This window comes from Triticum aestivum, chromosome 7D, assembly GCF_018294505.1.
Source record: "Triticum aestivum cultivar Chinese Spring chromosome 7D, IWGSC CS RefSeq v2.1, whole genome shotgun sequence".
Lineage (NCBI taxonomy): Eukaryota > Viridiplantae > Streptophyta > Magnoliopsida > Poales > Poaceae > Triticum > Triticum aestivum.
The window spans coordinates 505138044-505161022 of NC_057814.1; the positions used below are offsets into that span (position 1 = coordinate 505138044).

General features: G+C 48.3%; 2 pseudogenes across 1 annotated transcript; one reads left to right on the top strand and one right to left on the bottom strand.

The window, feature by feature from the left end:
- The first annotated feature begins 6289 nt into the window (after window positions 1–6289).
- LOC123169855 (uncharacterized) lies at window positions 6290–22334 on the top strand (annotated as a pseudogene). The gene is made up of 4 exons (XR_006484966.1): window positions 6290–8780; window positions 8938–9038; window positions 9426–9526; window positions 20277–22334. The product of XR_006484966.1 is annotated as an uncharacterized protein (transcript).
- Window positions 17610–19014, bottom strand: LOC123171205 (uncharacterized; annotated as a pseudogene).
- Window positions 22335–22979: the final 645 nt, after the last annotated feature.

Consider the following 22979-nt stretch of genomic DNA (forward strand, 5'->3'; position numbering starts at 1 on the left):
ACAGTCCTTGTATTTGCCACCCTCGGCTGCACGGTGTCTTGCAACAAAGGAGCGACATCAGCTACGGCAAATCCATGTATCCATCGGTCTCGCCAAAAGAGAACCCGGTCTCCCATACCGACCGTGATATGCACAAGGCTGTCAGCTCTCGAGTGTCCCTATCCTCAATCATATGCAGCCCTTGCCACGGTCTGCTAGGCTCCGTGCGCTTAAGCCACTCCCACCTGACTCTCAATGCCAAAGCTTGCCAATTGAGGTTTTTGATGCCAAGTCCTCCGTAGCACTTTGGCCGGCAGATGGTATCCCATGCGACTAGACATTGGCCACCATTTATCTTATCCTTTCCAGCCCAAAAGAAAGATCTCATCCACTTGTTAATTTCCTCAAACACCCACGCCGGAGCATCCGCAATCATAAGGTGGTGAATAGGTTTTGCCGAGATGACGGATTGCACCAAGATGAGTCTCCCCGGCCTCTGGATGAGACCCCTTTGCCAAGCTGGGACAAAGTACCGGACCTAATCCAACATTGGCTGCCAATCTGCCCTGGTTAGGCTTTTTATTGCAAGCTGCAAGCCAAGGTACTTGCAAGGGAAATCTCCCTGGTTGCACTCTAGAAACGTAGCCACTCTGGCTTTATCTTCATGGTCTCCTCGGATCGCAATTGCCGATGACTTCCTGTAATTTACTCGCAGACCCGAGGCAGTGCCAAAAGCATCAAGGGCATTCCTTATGAAGCTCAGATCCATACTAGTTGGCTTGATGATCATGGCCACGTCATCAGCATATATGGACAATCTCTGCATTGGAGATATCCCAGGTGTCCTACTGAGCACTCCCACTTCAGTAGCCTTTTTAATCATGGCCGTCAAGACGTCCATGGCAATGACGAATAGCATCGGGGAGATTGGGTCTCCTTGTCGGAGCCCACAGGCGTGTGAAAAGCTCTCACCTGGAATTCCATTGACAATGATCTTTGTACTAGCTGTTTGTAGTAGAATGGCAACCCATCTCATCCACCGAGTGCCAAATCCTTTGGCTTCCATGACCTCAAATAGGAAAGGCCATGACAAGGAGTCAAAAGCTCTCGAAATATCCAACTTAAGGAACACCGCCGGGGCTCTCCTAGCATGTAGCTTCCTAGCCACTTGCCTCACTAGGAGGAAATTGTCATGTAGATGTCGGCCTTTGATGAAAGCCGATTGGTTAGACTCCACAATGTCGTTCATGTGCTTCCTCAATCTATTGGCAAGAGCCTTAGCAAACAGCTTAGGGATGATATGGGTAAGACTGATAGGACGATAGTCACCAATTTCCTCAGCATCCGGCTTCTTTGGGATGAGCACTATGTGCGCCTTGTTGAGCTTCGCAAAACCTCTACCATCTCCCACATATAGCTTGTGTATGGCAGCCATGACATCGTTCTTAATAATGTGCCACACTTTTTGATAGAAGGCAGCAATATACCCATCTGGCTCTGGAGCACGGTCCGGGGGCAGCTCCTTGATGACGCTCCAAACCTCTTCTTCCGTAATCATGATCTCCAGCTCGCTAAGATCCCACGACTGTATACCCAGATATTGCAAGTCTAGCGAGTGTTCTCTAGCATGCTCAGAGCCAATCAATCTCTCATATGCCTCAAAGAAAGCCTTCTCCTTAAGCTCCTGATTAGTGATCAGCACACCATCCTTCTTGACATGAGCAATGAAGTTTTTGGAGCGACGTCCATTCGCCACCGCTTGAAACAATTTGGTGTTAGCATCTCCCTCCTTAGCCATTTCATCCTGGATCTTTGCCGATCAATGGTACGCTCTAGAGCTGCGAGACCCAACAACGCTTGCTTCAAAGATTTCCGAAGCCAAATCTCAAGATGCCCCAGAGCTCTGTTCTCTTGAGCACAGTCGAGTCTATGTATCACCCATCGCGCCACACGCATTAGAATCTAAACATTGCCCATTTTACGCTGGCCCCATGCCTGCAAGTGACGTGCGGTATTGCGCAGAAGAGTGTCAAGCCTCTTGTAAGGGTCCACTATGTCCGGGTCACAAACCCACGCTTCAGTAACAGCTTCCTCAAAACCATCCAATTTGGTCCAAAACATCTCGAACCTGAATCTATGCTTAGGGCTGAACCCAACACTTGTGGTGAGCAGGAGAGGTGCGTGATCCGAGACCCATGTAGACAGCGCCTGAAGCAGGTATTCTGCATTATCTAACTCCCAATCTACTGTGCTGAGAATTCCGTCAATCTTCGTCAGGGTCGGGGCATCTCTCTCGTTAGACCAAGTGTACCTTCTGCTGTGCATGTACATCTCCTTGAGCTCATGCTCATCCACAAAATCTCGAAACTTGCTCATCATCCTCCGATTTATGTTGGTATTATTCTTGTCTGTCGGTCTGATGATCATATTAAAGTCACCCAGGACCATCCACGGTCCAAGGCATCCGACCCTCCGGTTCTTGAGATCCTCCAAAAACTGGGTTTTAAGCTCATCCCCTTGTGGGCCATACACCACCGTAATCCACCAAGGTTGCCCAACTTTTGTGTGCACCAACCCGGTGAGAAAGTTGTCATTAAGCACAACATTGTCCACGGTGAGGGTTGTGCCATCCCATGCCAACAAAATCCCACCCCGCGTGTCAACCGCCGGCAAATAAGCATGACCATCAAACGATGGCCCCAAACGTTGCATTACCATATATTGATCAATTACATCAAGTTCCGTCTCCTGTAGACACGCCAAGTTCACTTTCACCGTGCTAACAATGTCTCGAACGGCCTTACGCTTCGCTGGATTGTTAAGGCCCCTAACATTCCAGCAGATTACTTGTGGGTGCATATCCATGGAAGATATATGTCACCAACACCGGAGGAAGACACCTAGTTTGTGCATACCATCATCGCCTGGCTCGCATGCAGCTCCTGAGCCGCCGGGATGGACTTGCCAAATAGGCCAACAATGATCCGAACGTGTTGCTCTTTTAGTGGTGAGTCAAACAACGCCTTGAGCTCTTGGACGACACCATCATCCACGGTTAGATCATCCGGGACCAAACCGAGAGCGTGCAACAACACATTTTCCGCCGGGTTCTCCTTAGTATGACTCAACGCTGAGCTCTTCTTCGTGGCCCTGTTGGTGCGCTTTGGTGTGAAGGGAATGGCATCTGGCCTTAACTTTGATGCTTCGACCTCTTTGAGGAGCAGTGGCGCAAGCTTTTTGATGATGTTGGAGCAAAACGTCTTCAGTTTAGCGTATGCGTCCGCCTCCTGGGCAGTCATGCCCTCCATTTCATCAACCTCATTGCCAATGGAATTAACCGGCCCCAGCACCATGGTCGTATCATTACCCAAGCGTTCAGCTTACACTGCCTTCGTGCCACATGCACCATTAGTCTCCAGCGCAGCACCAATTCCAGCATCATTCGGCTGCGGCATACGAACTGTGCCCGCTTGCATAGCAATATCAGTATCCGGGGGGCCTGATCCGGGGGCAAGGACGTGCCCACGTCGCTGCATGGTGCATGGGCATGATTCCCATCGGGGGTCCCAGCAGGGTCCGCCACCTCTAGCGCGTTATTGGCTAGCGAACTCCCAGACTGGGGTGGGGCTGAAGCAGCCTTGCCCAAAACCGTGGCATGCGATCCACCCAATGACGCGCCCTGGCCCACCGGCTCGCTTGGGATCAGCACCTCCTGAATGATTGGCAGTGAGGCCATCCTGTCCACGCTAGCGTGTAGTGGGATCCGTGGTGGGAGAACCAGCTCCGTCCCCACCTCCCATGTGCACATGGTGGGCCTCGGACCCGTCTCATCCATCTTGTCGCCGTTGGTGGGACGACCGTTGTCCACACCCAACTGGCCATCTGTCGCCGCGGTGTTGGTGAGAGCCAGAGCCCCACACGCTTGCGAGATATCCTGTCCCACCTGGCCAGCTGTCTCAGCATGGGTGGCGAGGACCAAATCCCCGTGCCCAGCAGAATCCTCGTTCCTCGCGCCCGGTGTGCTTGCCCCGCGTTGAGCTCCATTGTTGCCGCCTTGCGAATTCGAATTCCCGCCAGTCCTCGTCCCAGAATCATCTACCGGACCCACCTCTCGCGTCAGCCGGTCAAAAGCAGAGCTTCTGACGGATAACCTGTGCCGCACCGTCAGGGGAGACCCCACCAGCGGCTCCACCTGTCGGGCAGCCATTGGCGGCAGCTGCCACGCCTGGCCAGCCCCGCCCACAGCGCCCTGCGAGCCGATGCCAGCGGAGGCCACGCCCATCTTCGGCGAGCCCCTCCTATCACGAACACCGAACTGCCATGGCGGGCAATGAGCATGCGCGGCGCCGCCAGCGCCACCACCAGAACCACCGAACGGCCCTCCATCGGAGCCAGGGATGCCGCTCTGTCCGCTGTCCGACGAAGCACCCAAGAACAGCGGCTCCTCCCAAGTTCCGAACTCAGTCACCGAATCAAGGTGGATCAAGACCTTGTACTGCAGCAACGCAAGCTCCATCAGGGGATCAACGAGACCCGGCCCGGGAATGGCCAGCCAGCGAAGGGTGGGGATCGACTCCGGGTGCGCCGTCCACGCCGACAGGTTGAACGCGGACAGGTTTTGACGGGAGTACGTCTCCGGCGCCACCGTGTCCACAAGGCAAGCAGAGCCAAGGAGGTCCTCCGCCACCTCCCGGTCCCATGCATGCGGCGGGATGCCCTCGAGGACGAGATCGACCTTGTACCGAAGCACAACGTGCACCGCCTGAGCTTGGCGAGTCCACTACCGGAAGTAGAGACGCACGCCCTGATGCTGGAGGAACGGGCGCGAGCCCACGCTGTTGCGGTGCTCAGGGCGCGCGAAGATGACCAGGAAATCTTCCGGCCGGAAGTCGTGCACCGAGACCCACTCCGAGTCGATGCCGGCCTCCGCCGCCAGAGCATCAACGACGAACTGTGGGGAAATGCCTGGCCTTGCGCCACCAACATAAGCAACCATGGCATACTTCAGCCGGTTGGTTAGCGGTGGTCAACTAGTCAAACGTTTATATTTAGAACCACCGCATGCAATGGCTGTGACCACGAGCACCACTTTCTCATCTGCTTTTCCAACCACCGTTAACCCATTTCCTCAATCGTGGAGTATGGATGCAGCGAGGACGCCTTGAGCCAGAGCCCCTACTTCAGGCGCTAGTGGTGACAACCAACATGGACGCTGCATCCATACTCCACGATTGAGGAAATGGGTTAGCGGTGGTTGGAAAAGCAGATGGAAAAGTGGTGCTCGTGGTCACAGCCATTGCATGCGGTGGTTCTAAATATAGACGTTTGACTAGTTTTTTTTAATTAACCATCTATACTTCGTCAGACAAACGGATGACAAAAGTACATATGCGGTCACCAAAAGAAGCATACATCGATATCTTGCAATATTATACCAAAGACTCCGCAAGATGTAAAAGCAGAACTAGCCATGCCCGCGTGGCGGCACGCCGCGCCCCATATATACATTATGTGTGTGTGTCTATATATATATATATATATATATATATATATATATATAATTTCGTGTGATAAAAAATAAGAGTTTTATGAGCATGTGTTTTTAGTCATAACTTTGTAGTAAAAAAAAGCAAGACATGCACAGGAACAATTTGCAAAGAATACATTTATTATCAGCATGAGTGCTTCGTCTTGCAAGATGGAAATTATACATTGCCCTTTTTTTGAAGCAAGACCGGACACATTGCACTCATTTGTAGCTTATAACATTCTTATGGAGCCTTCCGCCGGATTGGTACCTCCAATGAAATGATGCAAAGCATTTGCAAATTGTTCCGTGTGATCTATAGGTGCTTAGCGACAGTGCATCCAACAATGAATTTGAACAAATAAAAGAGGCATGAATATGATATGCATTTGATTCAGAACTGACCAATCGATTGCGAGTTAAAGTAGAAATAAAAAATTTCATTCAAACATAATTTGCTTCATTGCCCTCCCGTATATTATACTCTTTTGTGATGTTACATAATGATGTTCCTGGTCATGTTTCATGTAAGTTTTCATATGCAAAGCTCCATTTGTTAAAATAGTAGATCAAATAACGTCATGTTGATTGCTATCAACAACGAAAGAAAAACATGTCAAAGAATAAACTGATACTCCCTCTGTAAACTAATATAAGAGCGTTTAGATAACTAAAATAGTGATCTAAACACTCTTATATTAGTTTACGGAGGGAGTACATAGCAACATCAGAACTGTTAATCAAAATATTTCTTAAGTTTAGGCAACTCTTTTGTAAATTGAAAGCTAATCTTTTGGTCTAGTGTGTATTCTAGCCCTTCTACTAAAGTGTAAGTGCATAATTATCATAACTCTTGGAATTTTCCAAAATCGTATGGCACGCCGAAATCATACTCCATGCTGTGTCAAATAACCACATTCATTCCTTTCACCAATCGATTGTGGTGGAACGCCAAAAAAATTTGTACGGGTCCATATGATTAAAAACATGCATAAAAAGGAATCATTTAGAAGTGTGCCTGAAAAGTAACGTGCAAGCTATAGAACTTAGTTACGAATAAGGGAAATCCTAAGTGCTAAAATGTAAAATGACCAAAGAGATAAGGTTATCCTGCCATGCTCTCTCTGCTCTTGTGCGGCACACCATTTAGATAGCGTTGGCTCGCCGCAGAGACATCGCCGGCTCGCCACCGTGAGTTATAGAGGTGGCGGGAGCAGCGAAGGGGCCGAGCGCTGCCGTGTGTCGTGCGACAGCCACACCGTAGGTAGCCACTCACGGCAACTACGCGCACGCACGCACCGGCCGCCGTCGCGCCGCGAGCTTCGCCTGTCCGCGCACTGCCGCAACCACACGTGAGTTCTTCCAACACGCACCGCCCATGGTCGACCTGTGAGCCACACATGCACCGCCGCGAAGCGCTGCTTGATCCCCTCCATGGACTCGTGCTCGCCGTCGCAGTCCGTCGCCCTAGCCGCGGAGAGGGCCAAGATCCGTGGAGCTGCTCGTGGAGTGAGTATATCGTCCCCGTGCATGTCTGGTGGGGTATCGTTTGGTTGGGGCGTTGGGCGGCAGGGATGGCGAATTCCTCCTCAGGTGTCGGCGTGTCGCAGTTCCGTTCCTTTGCTTCACTCACTGTTTCTGGTCGTCGTGTGTTTCCTTGGTTTGTTATGCCTGAATTGAGCTTCTCTGCAGAATAATGAGGTTGATGCTAACATGTACTACTTCAGTACTTTACTTGTTTCTTAGTAAGAATAGTGATTAAATTCTTGTAATTCGAGGCAGCCCTAGCTACTTGAAAAATGTAACTTTTATTAGTATTGCTGTCTAGCTTGATGGATTGGTGCATTTGTTGTGCCTGACAGAAAATTTCTAATTTTGGTAGTTTGGTCGATACATTATCTTTCCCTTTTGGATGTTCGTGAATTCCGACATGTCCAATGGGGAAACAAATGCTCAATTTAGTTACCTTACCTCAAATTCAGTTTTACCTGTTCAATTATCACATTGTGTTTTATCTTCAATTTCTCACAGTTATGCGACCCTGGCTGTAGTTTGCTGAAGCTTGTTGCAGGAGGGCATGGAAAAAACTAACTCTTCCCCCTCCCCCTCCCGAGTCGCCCCCCGCGTGGGCGGCCGGGAGGCCCCCAGATCCCGTCAGCCGGCCCTCCCCCACTCCTCCTCCTCCCTCGCCGCCGCCCAAGGGCGCGGCCAGGCGAAGCCTGGTCGTTGCCGGCGGCGGCGGGGACTCGGGCCCTCTCGCTTGCATGGGGCTGGCGCGGGCCGGCGCCCCCGGGCCGGAGCGTGGCGGCGGGCCGGACGCCACGGCGGGTGGTGGCGGCGCCTCGGCGACTTCGCTCCCCCGCGGCAGGAGGCCTCGCGAACTGGTGCGTCGCGGCCGCCAGGGACGGCAGCAGCGTGACCGGATCGGGTTGCGGCGGCGCGGCCGGATCTATGCCCAAGCGTGGGCCTTGATCGCTGGTCTGCCGTCGGCACGGTGGCGGGTGCGACTCGTCGGCAGCTGGGCAGATCCGTTCTACCCTTGTCTGGTTCTTGACAGCGCGGGCATCTCCGGGGGAAACCCTAGATCTCCTTGGGATTGAGCGATGACGGCGATGTTGCGTCGTAGTCCCTCTTTAGGGCATCGTTTTGGAGTTTACTCCGGTTGAAGGGACCAGCGACGTCGGTGGCGCACGTCTGGTGGAGCAACTGCCGATGAAAATCGCGCCGACTACGGTCATGTCCCTTGTCGAGGCATCGTCGTTGCAGTCTGCGTCATCAGGCTCGGGATGCTCCGGGGGAAACCCTAGATCTGGGTCTTCCGGATCGGACGATGATGGCGTTTTATCGCTTTTCCTCCTGGGGGCATCGTTTTGGAGCAAGTGATGGCTAAGGGGATGGTGGAGCGGTACTTCATCTCACACATTGATGGCGGCGGAGATCGGCGGCATGGAGCTGTGGAGGCTCGGCGTCCGATGCGCGGAGATGGACTCGCGCAGGAGGAGGTAGCTGTCTGGCGTCATGGTGACGTCGATGGCAGAGTGGCCAGACAAGATAGAAGCTTCAATATGATCTAAAGACGGACCTGTGGAAGATGGCGGCGACGACACACGAGTGCGTCTGACCGGATTGTGCCCCAGACCCGGTATGTGGCTTGGCTGGGGCTTCCGGCTTTTGATGTTAGGCTTAGGTGAGTGGTTTGGGTAGTGGCCCAGCTAGCATCCCTTCATCATATGGATAGGAGTAGCGGCATATGTTGCCAAGATGGTGGATTCAGGTATATTGTTTGTAATACTTTGTAAGGTCCTCGAGAATAATCAATAAAGTGGCCGTATGCATCTCCCAGATGCAGAGGCCGGGGTTCATCCTCCTTTTCTAAAAAAATGCGACCCTGGCTACTTGACACTTGTATAACTCTTATTTCCTTTTTGCAGGGTGGTGCAGCTCCTATGTTTCTAGAAATAAAACTTATGATTATATATTATCATCTAAGGTGAAATGTTGAAAGGGCTCTTGGATTGTTTGCCTCGCTTAGGTAATGAATCCTTTGTGCAGAGAGCTCTTCTTGATGCCCCCATAAGTTCAAATTCTTGTAATTCGAGGATAAGTTCAAATTCTTGTAATTCGAGGCAGCCCGGGAGTGTTCGCTGGAAAAATATAACTTTTTATTAGTATTGCTGTCTAGGTTCATGGATTGGTTGTGCCTGACAGAGAATTTCTAATTTTGATAGTCTGGCCGATACATTATCTTCTCCTTTTGGATGTTTGTGAATTCCGACATGTCCAATGGGGAAACAAATACTCAATTTAGTGACTTCACCTCAAATTTGGTTTTACCTGTTGAATGATGACGTTGTGTTTTATCTTCAATTTCTCACAGTGGCCGCTTACCTGCTGTAAAACTCTTGTTTTCTTTGTGCAGGGTGGTGCGGTCTTATATTTCAAGAAATAAAATCTCATGGTCATATGCTATCAGTTAAGGTGAATCCATGAAAGGCCGCCTGAATTGTATGCCTTGCTCAGGTAATGAATCCTTTGTGCAGAGAGCTCTTCTTGATGCCCCCGTAAGTAATGAATTTGCTACTCAGCAAAAGCAGTAGCTATCTTTGTTATGGGACACTGCTTGCTTCTTGCGTTAAAATGACGATATGGCTTTGTTTATGCGGAATATCATCCAGGTATTTAAAGGTCGTCCAAGTATACATTTAGAATCTGTTAGGGGTGTGTGCGCTTTTCTCTAGTATGGCCAAGTATTAGTTGACAAATGAATATACATCAAAGGGCACCAATTTACTTACAGTTCTTCGAGCCTTGTAGGCCTCAACATAAGTCCCTTGGCCAAGCTTCACTGTAATGCCTAACTAACTATTTAACAAACAACTTTGTCAACTGATAAAAGGCACTGCAGGTAAATAAATTCATTTTCACATATTATGATAAGCTGGCTTCTTCCAGCTCCCCAAAAAACTGAGTACTAATACACAGAGAAGGTGTATAATTATTAAGGCTACTTCACAAATTATTTTGGGAACGGACTAAACATATCAGGATATACACCAGTTGAATGCAAAGAAAAGAAATCATCATCTACTAATACTCTACTGAATGAACTATCAATTCACTTCTCTAGTATTTAAAATATACATGTTAGGAATGACCAACAGTACTTCTTCTCTCAAAGCTGTCAAGAAAATACAGCCAAATAGAGAAGTTAGAAGGACTTTGAGCTCTAAACTCCAGGTATCAATCCACTTGACTATCTACCGATCACCGGCCAATTAATTTATGAATCAACGGATTTATCTATAAGGGAGTAATTGTCTGTAAGATAGGACTTGCTTGCATGCATTTCATAGATAATAAATCTGTAAAGAGAAGTTAGGAGGCAGCTTACATATCTGAATATTTACACTTCATATACAGCGACAGTATATCCTCGATTCAGAGGTAGGACAGAAGACCGTCCGGACAGATCTCCATAGCTGCAAAAAGTTTGAATAATCTGCGAACTCCGTCAGACAGTAATATTAAAAATTCCTTGTTTTATTAATATATTCACATCTAGAGGAAGGAGATATGTCAACAGGGGAAGAAAAGCAACCATCAATCGTGCTAAAGTTATCTCTCCAGAGTGGCGTCAGTCCAAAGACACTGTCTGGAGTAAAATTTAGAACACAAACTGATGAATGCTCCCTGAAGTAAAATCTAAAACACATAAAATGGCACAGGAGGTGTGAAGCCCGTCCATCTTGTTTAGATGATCTCCAAAAGAGTACTGTTTTTATCCTCTTGTGGAGATTTAAAATGCAATTACCCTAAAAAGTGAAGTTAACTGATGAATACGTGCTTTAAGCAGATCCAACCTCATTAGTTTTGAAAAATAAAACAATTCCCTTTCATGATAATTTTTTACTTCATATTTGTTCAGACATTGTCAATTCAATTTTTTTGGTACGCAATAGAGCTACAAAAATGGAACTGTTGGTGCATCATACATATATGCATGATATTATAAACCATTGCGAGACATCTTTTGTTATTGAAATGCTCCCTCTTGTGAATTTAATAGCAGTTTAGGATAAAGTAGTGGATCCCTAGCTGATGGTGATAAAACACACCCTATTCCTATTGAGCTGCCTAGAAATAAGCAGCCCCAAACACACAGCATAGACACATAATGTAGGGTACACTTCATAAGTCAAAACCAGTACTATACGCGTGCTAATACCTGAAGTGTCACAACAAATCACATCACATGTCACCAAAAGCAAAAGCTATTCATCCAAGGACCTTTTCTCTTGATCTTGGAAGCGTCTGCCTACCTGCGGAGATATGCATGATGGAGAGTGGAGGTTTCTTTGTAAAAAGTTATAGAGAGAGCAGTGACCCTCACCTAGCTAGCACACACACGGACCAAGTGCACATGCCCACCACACAGCAGCAGCATACTACTGCTCCTGCGCATGCAGATGACGCAACAGCAGGATGCGGGAGCACACACGCGGGCAGCAAGGTACATAACCAAGAGAGGGATGAGCACACAACCTTTGCGCGCTCGCCATCGAGGAGTTCAGCCGAGGGCAGAGAGAACCTCCTCGCATTGCCTTCAGCGCTAACCTACCCGAGGCGACAGTTTCCCTGAGCAAAGACGTGGACCGGAGACTTCAAGGTGCCAACGGCAGGCGCGAGGTCGACACAGCAGCAGTGACCTCGAAGCGGCGGCAGGTTGGGCGGGCCACCGCTGCTCTGTGGTGTCCGCCGCTCCACCAGAGGATGCCTCGGTCTTGTGGCAATGGAGATCCCCATGAGCAGTAGCGGCAACCTCGGTATGGTGGCGATGGCGATTCAGCTCCTCCCCAGTACGCGGCCTAGTGGAGGCTCGCCGCAGCCACGCCCGTGCCCTGATGGCGCACGCCAGTGGCCTGGCCTTGACGAAGGCGGATGATGGCGGCCGAGCGACGAATGGCGACATAGAAACATGCATGTCGAGCGACGATGTGCTGGGAGCAAGCGACGGGAAGAGCAGTTTTTATAGGCTCATACGGTGGCGGAACGGTGGTTGAGCCGTGCACGGATTTGATGGGAGCCTTCCAGAGAGATGGAGAGAAATCGAGAGGAAAGAAAGCCAAAATATCTTAAGAGTGGATAGGGATAAGATGGTGTGATGCCCACGATTTAAGGGCAAATTTGATAAATTTGACCCGTAGACGAAATCAAATCAGAGAATGAACTGCCCGTGAAACTATTTCACGCGGCTGACCTTTTTGTGTGACGCCCGACACAAAGGCGCCACACTACACTGTGCAACGCCTCACAGATAGGCGCTACACGCCTGGCCAGCGTTGCACCCCAGACTGCCTAAAAATTGCTAAGTCATTGTGCAGAGCCTAAGAGCTAGGCGCCGCACTGTATAGTGTGGCGTCTAGCTCTTAGGCGCTGCACTAGTGGTTGCACTACAAAATGAAGCAACCACTAGTGCAACCCCTAGAAGCTAGGCGCTACACTGTATAGTGTGGCGCCTAGCTCTCAGGCGTTGCACACTGACTTAGTAATTTTCGGATCACACGGGTGCGACGCTGGCCAGGCGTGTAGCGTCTATCTGTGAGGCGTTGCACAATGTAGTGTGGCGCCTTCGTGTCGGGTGTCACACAAAAATGTCAGCATTTCACGGACAGATCATTTTGTGATTTGATTTCATCCGTAGATCAAATTTGTCAATTTTGGCGGCCGTCCATCACGTATGCATGCAGATCGTAACAGACAGTCAACGCACGGCATGCACCAGCCAACAAAGAAACAGATCGTGGGTGGCAGGAAACAAATCGAATGTCCTGCATCCACCAAAAACGCTACAGCCACACGTGAAGTATGCATCACGTTAAGAAAATTTTCACCGAAGCCTTAGAGTCACAGCGGAACTGTACACCCCCCCCCCCCCCCACCCCCCATCCCAAATTAATACACGTGCCCGCAAGCCAAACATTCAGATGTTGCTTTCACCCAAGTGGTGAAACCTGGAGGCAAAATCTTTGCCTGCAATAGAGGCTTGGGTATTCACTTCAGCAAAATCTTGTTCCACGTCAAAACGTCGCCCATCATCATCCCCTACCATCGCCGAGACAACGCTGAAGAAAGAGGGGAACTACCATCATACCCAGAACTGAAGGAGCACCATCACATACAAGGATGCTTTCGGGCCGATGAACCGGACCACCGCAAAGTGATGAGAATGAGGCTTTGTGGTACCTCGACCGGGGTCTTTTGTGTGTCCACTTGATCCTAGCACCGTCAACTTCACCCAATGCGGTCGTAGAAGAAGAATGCCATTGCTTCCCGTCATTCATGCACCCCACTACAAGACACCAACACAACCGCCAAAACCAACAATGAAGGAACCGACACTTTGCCTTCTAACACGACTCGTTTGCTCTCGAAATCACAATTCTTTGTCGGAAATGATCTAATTTCTAAATAGTGCACATCTCAACTTTTATGAAACCTTCTCAAATATTTTTGACAGTATCTAGGGATCGTATAATGACACCACGCCAAGTTTCATGTTTTTCAAACTTCATTTGCATTCATTAGAATTAAAAAGCTACTGTGGCGAAGCCACGTACAAGCTGGGTAGTCAATTGACTACCCAGCTTTTTGGTGAAACTAGCTTATAGGTGTAGAAATATTGGAATAAATTTGTGTAAATTCATATATTTGACTACGCAATTTCAAATTGACTACACAAGGCAACATTTCTGGCACCGCCACTAACTTTTTTTCTTGAGAAATGGCACCGCCACTAACTAACCTCCATGTTTGGGTCGAGCCTTTACGCCCTAATGTTTGTAATTCTTTTAATTTTCTTGGATAAGGACTAAACATAGACTTAGAATACAAATAAAATTTTCTAGCCCAATTTTGTGAACTTTTTCATGCACTTTCGATTCAAACTTTTCCATGCTAACCTAGGCTTTTTCCGAATCATTTTTTGATGCAACGCGGAGCCACATATGCCCGCGGACGCGCAGTGCGTCTGAATTCCCGCAAACTAGAACCAAACGCGGGGGAGATTTGTGGCCGTTTGGACTCGTGCCACATACGCACCAGACAACGTGGTCCCACCCAAAACCCTCTTCGCGCATACCACTCTCGAATGTTCATCGTGCATTAATGGTAGTCTGCCACTCTAGAGTGGACACATGCCGGGCAGAGCGACGTGACAAGACGGGGAGGTGGTCCCGCTTCAATGCGGACGCGCCAACCGAGAAGGAGGAGGTCATGCTCTCCTCAAACGACGTGGCACATTAGTAGCCGCCCCTCCTCCTGAAGGCCGCCATGATGGGCAAGTAGTTCTAGTTGCAGTTGTAGGTCATGCTCGAGCGGTCCCTCCGCGATCGTGGTCTAGCGTCTCCGTCACCGCCTTACCGCTCTGTCATGAAGGAAATGAGGAGATGCCCCCTCCCACACGCAACCGCGGTATCCAAATCGGACGCCGCGTCAAGGAGAAGCCACCATCGCCGTCATGCATCACGCAGTGACGCAACAAGGAGAGGGTGCCGACATCACCTCCCTGTCGGCCGACCAGAAGCTAGTGGTGTCTGGTCACCGTGAAGGAGGAGGAAGACTCTCTGGCAATCGTGAATGCACGCGGATGCTTGCTGCATTACCTCGGGCAGGTAGCTGCAACATGTTCTCACGCAACACCTCGACGACGGCCCAGAGGGCGGCGTGGGAGGCGGAGCTATGGGAGTTGCGCAACACGCATAGTAGACCTGTGCTAGTGACGTCCGACGTCGCGTCGGACTAAGTCCTCGCGAACCCCTACCTCACGTTGCCTTGGTCGAGTGACAAGTCTAGGACCACCATAGTGATGTCCATGCAGCGTCGGCGTCGCCTCAACCACCAACTCATCAAGATTGGCGTGGCCGAGTCGCAGCGCGCCAGCGCCTTCGACAGCGGCAAGGGAAGGCGAGAGGCAGGCCCCTACGCTCCCTTCTGCCGCTGGAAGGACCACGATGACGATGGCGATGGTGATGGAGTGGACAACAATGAAGTTCATGCGATGAGGTTAGGCTCCCATACTAGTCGTAGTATATTTATTTAAACTTGTCAACTATCATCCGGTTTTAATGTAATATGTTGAACTTTGCATGAACTAGGTTTGGTTTGCGTGAAATTTGTCCTGTTGGTTCTACTTTCGTATGAAATGTGGGTGGGCATTTCTGGCATGCAGTTGGGTGTTCGGATGCATCCACGGAAGGATAGTCGATCCACTTTGTGGGATGCCATAGGAGATGCCCTTAACGGCTTAAATATAGCAAATGGACCTTGAAAATTTTCAAATTTTCGCGTGGAACATGTGATGGTGTATGTTGAGCGTAGAAAAATTTTCACGGTCAAATAACGAAGGAACCGACATTGTGAATTTAAAACCGGCACGCTTCACTGGAAACCACGATTCTTCGTCGGAGATGATCTGGTTTCCAAACAATGTATACCACAATTTTTGCGAAACATTCTTGAATTTTTTTCCATGGCATCCCAGGATCATATAATGATACCACACCAAGTTTCATGTCTTCAAACTTTGTTTGCATTTTTTGGAATTAAAAAGAATACCATCCTCCATGTTTGGGATCGATACTTGGCACACTAATGTTTGGAATTCTTTAACTTCTATTGGATAAGCCTCAAACATAGACTCAAGAGCATAAACAGGATTTTAGACCCAATTTTGCAAAAATAATTTTGCAATCTCAATTCAAATTTAAAATAGCAATCCTTAAATTCCTAAAAATGCACTTAATGTCATAAATATAGCGAACAAACCCCAATTTTTTTTCTAAAAGTGGACATAAAAATGTGATGGTGTATGTTGAGTGTAAAAAACATGAACGTCAAACGATGAAGAAACCGACAATTTGCCTATAAACCCGACTCGTTTCCTCTCGAACCAATGATTCTTCATCGAAGATGGTCCGATTTGTAAACTGCATATGCCAAAATATTTACCAAACCTTATAAACAAGTTTCCACGACATCTAAGGATCATATAGTGATGCCACACGAAGTTTCAATTTTTTTCAGATTTGTTTGCTCTTTTTGAATTAAAAATCTACTAACCTCCATGTTTGGGGTCGAGTGTTGATACCTTAGTGTTTGGAATTCTTTTACTTTTCTTGGATAAGGCCTAAACATAGACTCAAGAATACAAATAGGATTTTTAAACCCAATTTTCTCAACTTTTTCATGCATTCTCAGATTTCAATTATTAAGCCTTAAATTCTTAGGAATGTACTTGATGGCTCAATATAGCAAAATGACTCTGATTTTTTTTTCAAATTTTAACCTGGAACATGTGATGGTGTATACTGAGTGTAGAAAAAAAATCAAGGTAAAACGATGAAGGAACCGACACTTCCCATTCAAAACCGACACATTTCCTCTCGAAACCATGATTCTTCGTCGTAGATGGTCTGATTGCTAAACAATGTATGTCACATCTGCGAGACCTTCTAAAATAATTCATGGCATCCAGAGATTGTATAATGACATCATGCCAAGTTTCATGTTTTCAGACTTCATTTACATTCTTTGGAATTAAAAAACTATTAACCTCCATGTGCGGGGTTGAGTTTTGACACCCTAATGTTCTGAATTCCTTTACTTTTCTTGCTTAAGCCTAAAAATATACTCTAGAACATAAGTATGAATTTCTGTCCAATTTTGCAACTTTCGCATACACACTCGGTTCAAATTTGAGTTAGTAACCCTTAAATTCCTAATAATGCACCTAATGGCTTAAATATAGCAAACGAACTAGAAAACCAAAATTTGACATGGAATGTGTGATGTTGCATGTTGAGTGTAGAAAATAATTGAAGGTCAAACGACGAATGAACCAGCACAATCTACTTATTTTCCTACACCATTAGATTTATTTTCACGTTTGTTTACCAAGTCTTGCCATGTCCAATGAAATTGTTGCATCAAGATTTACTCTATGCGCTGCCAAATAATTGTGATTGTCTGGAATTTCTTTAATATTGTTCCCTTTAACTTGTTTATTAATACAATGAACCGCGAAGCTCCTTAGTACTTGAAAGATAGAGACATAGTCTCCCAGACAAGTGACATATAACGGTATCTTTTTTTAACTTTATACCGGTATCTCTTAGAAATATTTGGTTGTCATGATCTGAAGTTTTGAAAAAAAAATTGAAACTTGAAGTTTTGAAATTCTGAAGAAATTGAAAACCAACAACATGTGACAGCAGCAATAGTTCTTCAGTTATCGAATGGACCTAGATTCCCGATACCCTTTTTTATTTATGAAGATCCAACGGCTCCAGTTGAATGAAATTAGCAAATGTTTACCGTTGTTGCTTTTCCTTCTTTTTAACTAGCTCTATTACTTTTCGTCATTTCCGTTTGTTTTCCATGAGACTGAGCTGACTTATAAAGCCAACAATGATGTATGGAGAGCATATCTACCCATTTGCTATTGCTAAAACAAATCCTAGCCACCGCTAGTATGAAAGGAGTTCTACCCTCCCATTCCATGTCTCTGTTTTCTCATCTTTATGCTCTGAATCTCATCCCATAATTCTTAAATTACCTGAAGATTTCTAGATCGAAGAGAGAAGTGAGTCGTAGAGTGTGACGTTGGTTTACGTTTAAGCATTGTAATTTTATGTTCTTTGAAGTCAATAATCCAACCTAATGCCAAGATATGGTTCTCTAGCTTCATCCTCATGGTTTCACTAATGTGTCCCTCGGAAAAAGTGGTGACTTCATGGTAACTAGCAAGCAGTGACAATGTCTGTGGGGAAAGTTTTGCATCTAGCTACACTGGTACACAAGAAGTAGAGGCATCCATACTCAACTTATCATGGGTTTTGTTCTCCCTTACGATATGAATTGTGCCAGTTGGGTTGCAATCTTCACTATTTTTAGTCACGGTATGTAGAGAAAAAATTATTTGTATGACAACCTTGGGATAATTTTTCCCTCCTTCTGCGCCAGGTAAGCCTCACATGCTTAACAAATGCGAACCGCTTCCCGTTAGGTGAGACACAATATTTTCTATCGTCTACAAAGGTCCACACTAATGATTTAATATGGTACTTTGCATACTCTCGTTTGACATGATCATCTATCCTGTCATTATCGTGATAGCATGGGCTGAATTTTGACATGATCCAGGAGATAGCGAGTGATGTTGATTCTACAGATTATCCCATTTTTATTTTGAAAGGCTGCGGATGTTGAAGTTTCTACTGATTTACAAGAGTTTGGTATTTGATTTCCATCTTGGGGAGGTCTGTCACACAGAGATCATAATTCAACAATAAGGGTTGCAAGTGATCTCTCCCAAAAAGATTATGTTACACACACTCACATATTGACTTTTTCATCAAGGAAGGATTTGATCTCAAGTCATACCATATCTGCCTGACTGATACATGTAAACCATGTTTCTCTTCATTTGACAAAAGCATCTAAAGAAACAACCAGATTCCGGGCGGTTTCCGTTTTCTAGTAAGTCCATCCATTTTCTAGTAGGCGTACCTGATTGACTGCATAATGCGTTCATGACCTTCATTAGGAAAAAAACCCTCCCTCTTCACGGAGTCTTCCACATGATCAACAATAACACCTTCCCATTACAATCTTTCCACAAGTTCATCAACACCGAGTCCATTGCTTGCATCAAATAATTGTATCAGTTGATGTGGATAGACCGGTCTTACTTTTCCACAAGTGGATCCCCAAGGGGCACTTGACTTTCCATTGATAGCATCTGATACCTCAAACTTTCTCAATAAGAGGTGACCTGCTACCATTGTATCCACATAACCCTGGATCCAAACTAAATACCTCGACTTGCGAGGGATAGTGTTGGATTTGGGAGATGCATAGTGTAGATGGCGACGGTAGTGGTTGGAAAGGAGGAGGAGGCGAAGGTGGATGCCTATTTGTTTGGTTTACTCAAATATCTCATGAAACGCCATGCATACAACAAAACACTTTCATTCATACCGAGCTATCTTTCGACAAGGAAAAACATGCTCTCACGACTCCTAGCCACACACTATTTATAGACATATAGGAGTATAAGTGAAGGTGTATCTCAACGCAAAATCGTCTCATACAGTTCTTGCCTAGTTCTCATGTGTACATTACCGTTCTTGAGAAAAGAACATACTCTTCACAAACGAGAAATACAATTTGTTTCTGTTTGTGGTTCGCTTCATTCAATTCGTGTGGGTCTCCCTCATGGGAACACTGGTTTCAAGTAGATTTCCCAAGCGAGATGAGTGGACCATGGACAACCCATGAGGCATGGTCACAAAGGCCAGTGTGTTCATAGCGACTAAAAACTTGAAAGAACAAAACACTTGTAGTTTGAGCTTCCTAGCAGGATTCATCTTTAATGTACCACCAGAATTGCTTTTAGGGTTTAAGATAATCATAGGGCTACATTTTTTCCAAAAAGGAAAAAAAATCTGGCCTCTACATTGTTTGATGCACACAACTATCTAGTATTGCATTGTTTCGCCATCGCCACCGCAACATGGATCCCTCGCTGCCGCCGGCGCGACATGGATGAGAGGTAGATGCATCAGAGAAGAAAGCATAGGGAGAGGAGTTGAGGTCGGACCGTGGGCGTAGTTGCGGGGCTGTGGCCATCGAGGCGGGAAGGGAGATAAAAGAGCTCGGGGCGGTGGCAGTGTCGATTCTCTCTGTCAAGAGCGTCTGTACGCTCGGGCTTGCGCGGGTGAGCTCCGGCTTCATCCGTGACCAAGGGTGTGGAGGCGAGGGGGCTGCTCGTGGGAAGGGGGGTCGGGGTGCAGGAGCCAATCCATGGGCTAGAGGAGAGCCAAGGCCTGAGGTCTCCGGAGATGAGGCGGGTGGCGGCGGCGGTGGGGGCGGAGTTAACCCTATGATTACGAAACTACTTCACAGACGCCATTTGCTTGCACGATCCTGAGCCGATGCCAAATCCAACAACTTTCTGTACATTGGCGTCTTGAATGGATGGTGTGAGATGGAGTGTCGTGCTGAAATCGTATGTGAATATCGTCTGTATAGCAGTAATACAGGGCTGCACAGGGAGGTGCTGGAGATAAGAAAGGAAGCCACGCCTCAACCTTTCCCTAACAAATGGGGTCCACCCTGGGAAAAAAACCCAGGAGCGCTGTAATTTTTGGGAGCTTAGTAACTGTACAAATATGTATCCTGGCTTTTACTTGGTGCTGGTTCAGCGGTGCAGGTTGTCCAGCAGGTTCACTGAACTCTGCATCAGCAAAATGTATCTGAAACCCACACCCCGATTAGTTCCAACTGCGACGGGCGGCGGGCGGCGCAGTGCTCCGTTGCGTCCTGAGCAGGGGCGTGCCGCCGGCTAGCATCGGTCTCCGGAGGACGTGCACGAACGCGCCCGCGACGGTGCTGGCCGTGCTGGGATCGGGAACCTCCTCAATGATGCCGCATTAATTGCGCCAAGTAGAAACCGGATTCACGGCCTCTACCAGTATCTCCGGAGTCGTTATAATCACCTGCCTTTTCTGGCTAATCACGGCCTCAAGTACTGTTTTAAACCGCAACTAGCAGCCTACAGCATCATCTGTTTGGCGCCAAGGCAGACTGATGCAAGATTACGGAGCTTAATAAGCCTAGTGCCTACTGCCTAGGCACTAGGTAGCACTCATGGCGGCCGCCGCGTTCGGGAGAGACGGACGAATCCGCCTCCGCCTCCGCCTCCGGCGGACAGAAGCCTGCGTCGCGTACTCTACCTATATATACCGGCCGCTTCGCCGGAGAGCTCCATCCAGCCAGCCAAGCCAAGCCAAGCCAAGCGGGTCTGATCGGAGGAGCAGAGGAAGAAGCAAAGCACGCGCACCGCCGGTCTGCAGCCACGATGGCCCGCCGCAAGGTCCCCATGAGGCTCATCGAAAAGGCGCGGGCGCGCGCCGAGACGCACGCCAGGAGGACCAAGGGGCTGCAGAAGAAGGCGTCCGAGCTCGCCACGCTCTGCGCGGTCCCGGTCGCGCTCGTCTGCGCCGCAGGCGCGGGGGCTCCGCCGCTCGTGTGGGAGTCGGAGGAGGGAGTGCTCGAGAGGTACCGTCGCGCCGTCCCGGCGGAGACCCGCGCGCGGCACACGCACCGGAGCTACATGGAGACGGAGCTGGGCAAGGAGAGGGCCAAGCTCGCCCGGACACGGCACGGCTGCCCCGGCGCGCTCGCGGACTGGGACGCTGCGCTCAACGACATGACGCTGGAGGAGGCGCGCGGGCTGCTCGAGACCATCGACGCGGCGCTGCAAGCCACGGGAGACAGGATGGAGGCGCTGGGCATACCTGCCGACGGCGGCCACGGCCCGCTCGAGGGTTCTTCCCACGAAGCCCTCATGCCGCAGCAGCTTGGGCAGGGTGGCGGCAACCACATGGAGGCCGCCGGCTTCCAGCAGCTGCAGATGGTGCCGTTCCACGCTGGGAGCAACGAGGGCCTACTCGAGCAATTCTCATGGGACGATCCCTTCCGGACGCAGTCAGGGTGCGTCGGCGGCAACTACTCGGGCGGCGGCGACGCGATGCTCTCGCAAGGCCACGCCAATGCCGGCTACAATTACTCGGCCGGCGGTGACGAGATGCTCACGCTAGGCCTCGCCAATGTTGACAACAGCTACTCGGGCGGCGGCGACAAGATGCTCGCGTCGGGCTTCGCCAATTCTGACTACAACTACTCGGCCGGCGGCGACGAGATGCTCACGCTAGGCCTCGCCAATGCTGACTACAACTACTCGGCCGGCGGCCACAAGATGCTCCCGTCGGGCTTCGCCAATGCTGACTACAACTACTCGGGCAGTGGCGACGAGATGCTCACGCCCGGCTTTGGCAATGCTGACTACAACTGGGCTGATCTGACCATGTGGGCCACCGATGAGTTGTGCGATGCAGTCATGCCACTTGGGTGCTACCCTGACTTCGCCGACGGTACTCTGCCGCCCGATTACTACGCTCGGGTCGTCACTGAATGGGGACTACGTCAACACACCACCATCTGGCGGGTACGGGTACACCATGGCCATGGGCGTGGGCGACAACTTCACTCATCTCGACAGCAACTACATGGCGCACTGGCATTCGACACAAGTAGTCTGTTGCTAGGCGAAATGCAGTCGTAGTTTTCGAGCTAGAATATTTTAATTCTCACACATGTGAAGTTAGAATTTTGCAGAATTATATGATTTATCAATATTACGTGCATGATTTTGTACGGAAATTTTGAAACATTAACCATCAGTTATGGAATTTTCACGAAAAGAGTATGAGCTCCTCTTCACAAAGTTTCCTTTTTTGGATAACGCTTCACAGTTCACAAAGTTCATGCTCGGAAACTCCACTCAAGAGTAGAAACAGTCGGTGTCGAATACGCATGCATACATCTAATGTGTCTCGCTATGACAGGCTGATTTACTTTATTTGAACAATCCATTTGTAACCTTTTGTTATATCTTTGTCCATGAGATCTCTTAACAAGCCTTTCATACTTTTGGATGGCATCCAAAAACAGAGCACATAGCCACATACTAGAAGGAAAACCGTTTGCCGCAGCCGGGAAAAACTAACTTAAACGTGCCTGACACTCACATCAGTGTACATTACTTCTCTGTTGTCAATGTGAAGGTTGCATTTTCATTATCAGTCCGTGACAGAAAAAGTATATGGCATGTTCATTATTTAGGAGTTGACTAAATATTAAGGTTAGCAAAACCAGTCGATTCACAGAGCAATGTGTTTATTTTATTGTCTTTTCTTCTCTTTGTAGCGTATGCGGATTGATAAATGGTTCACGTGATGCATCATTTGATATGACATACCACTAGATAGATCTACTTTTTGCTCTAACCAAATGGTGAACTCCAAGACCGTCATAGGATTAATTACTATTCCATCCATCTAGAGTTAACTGT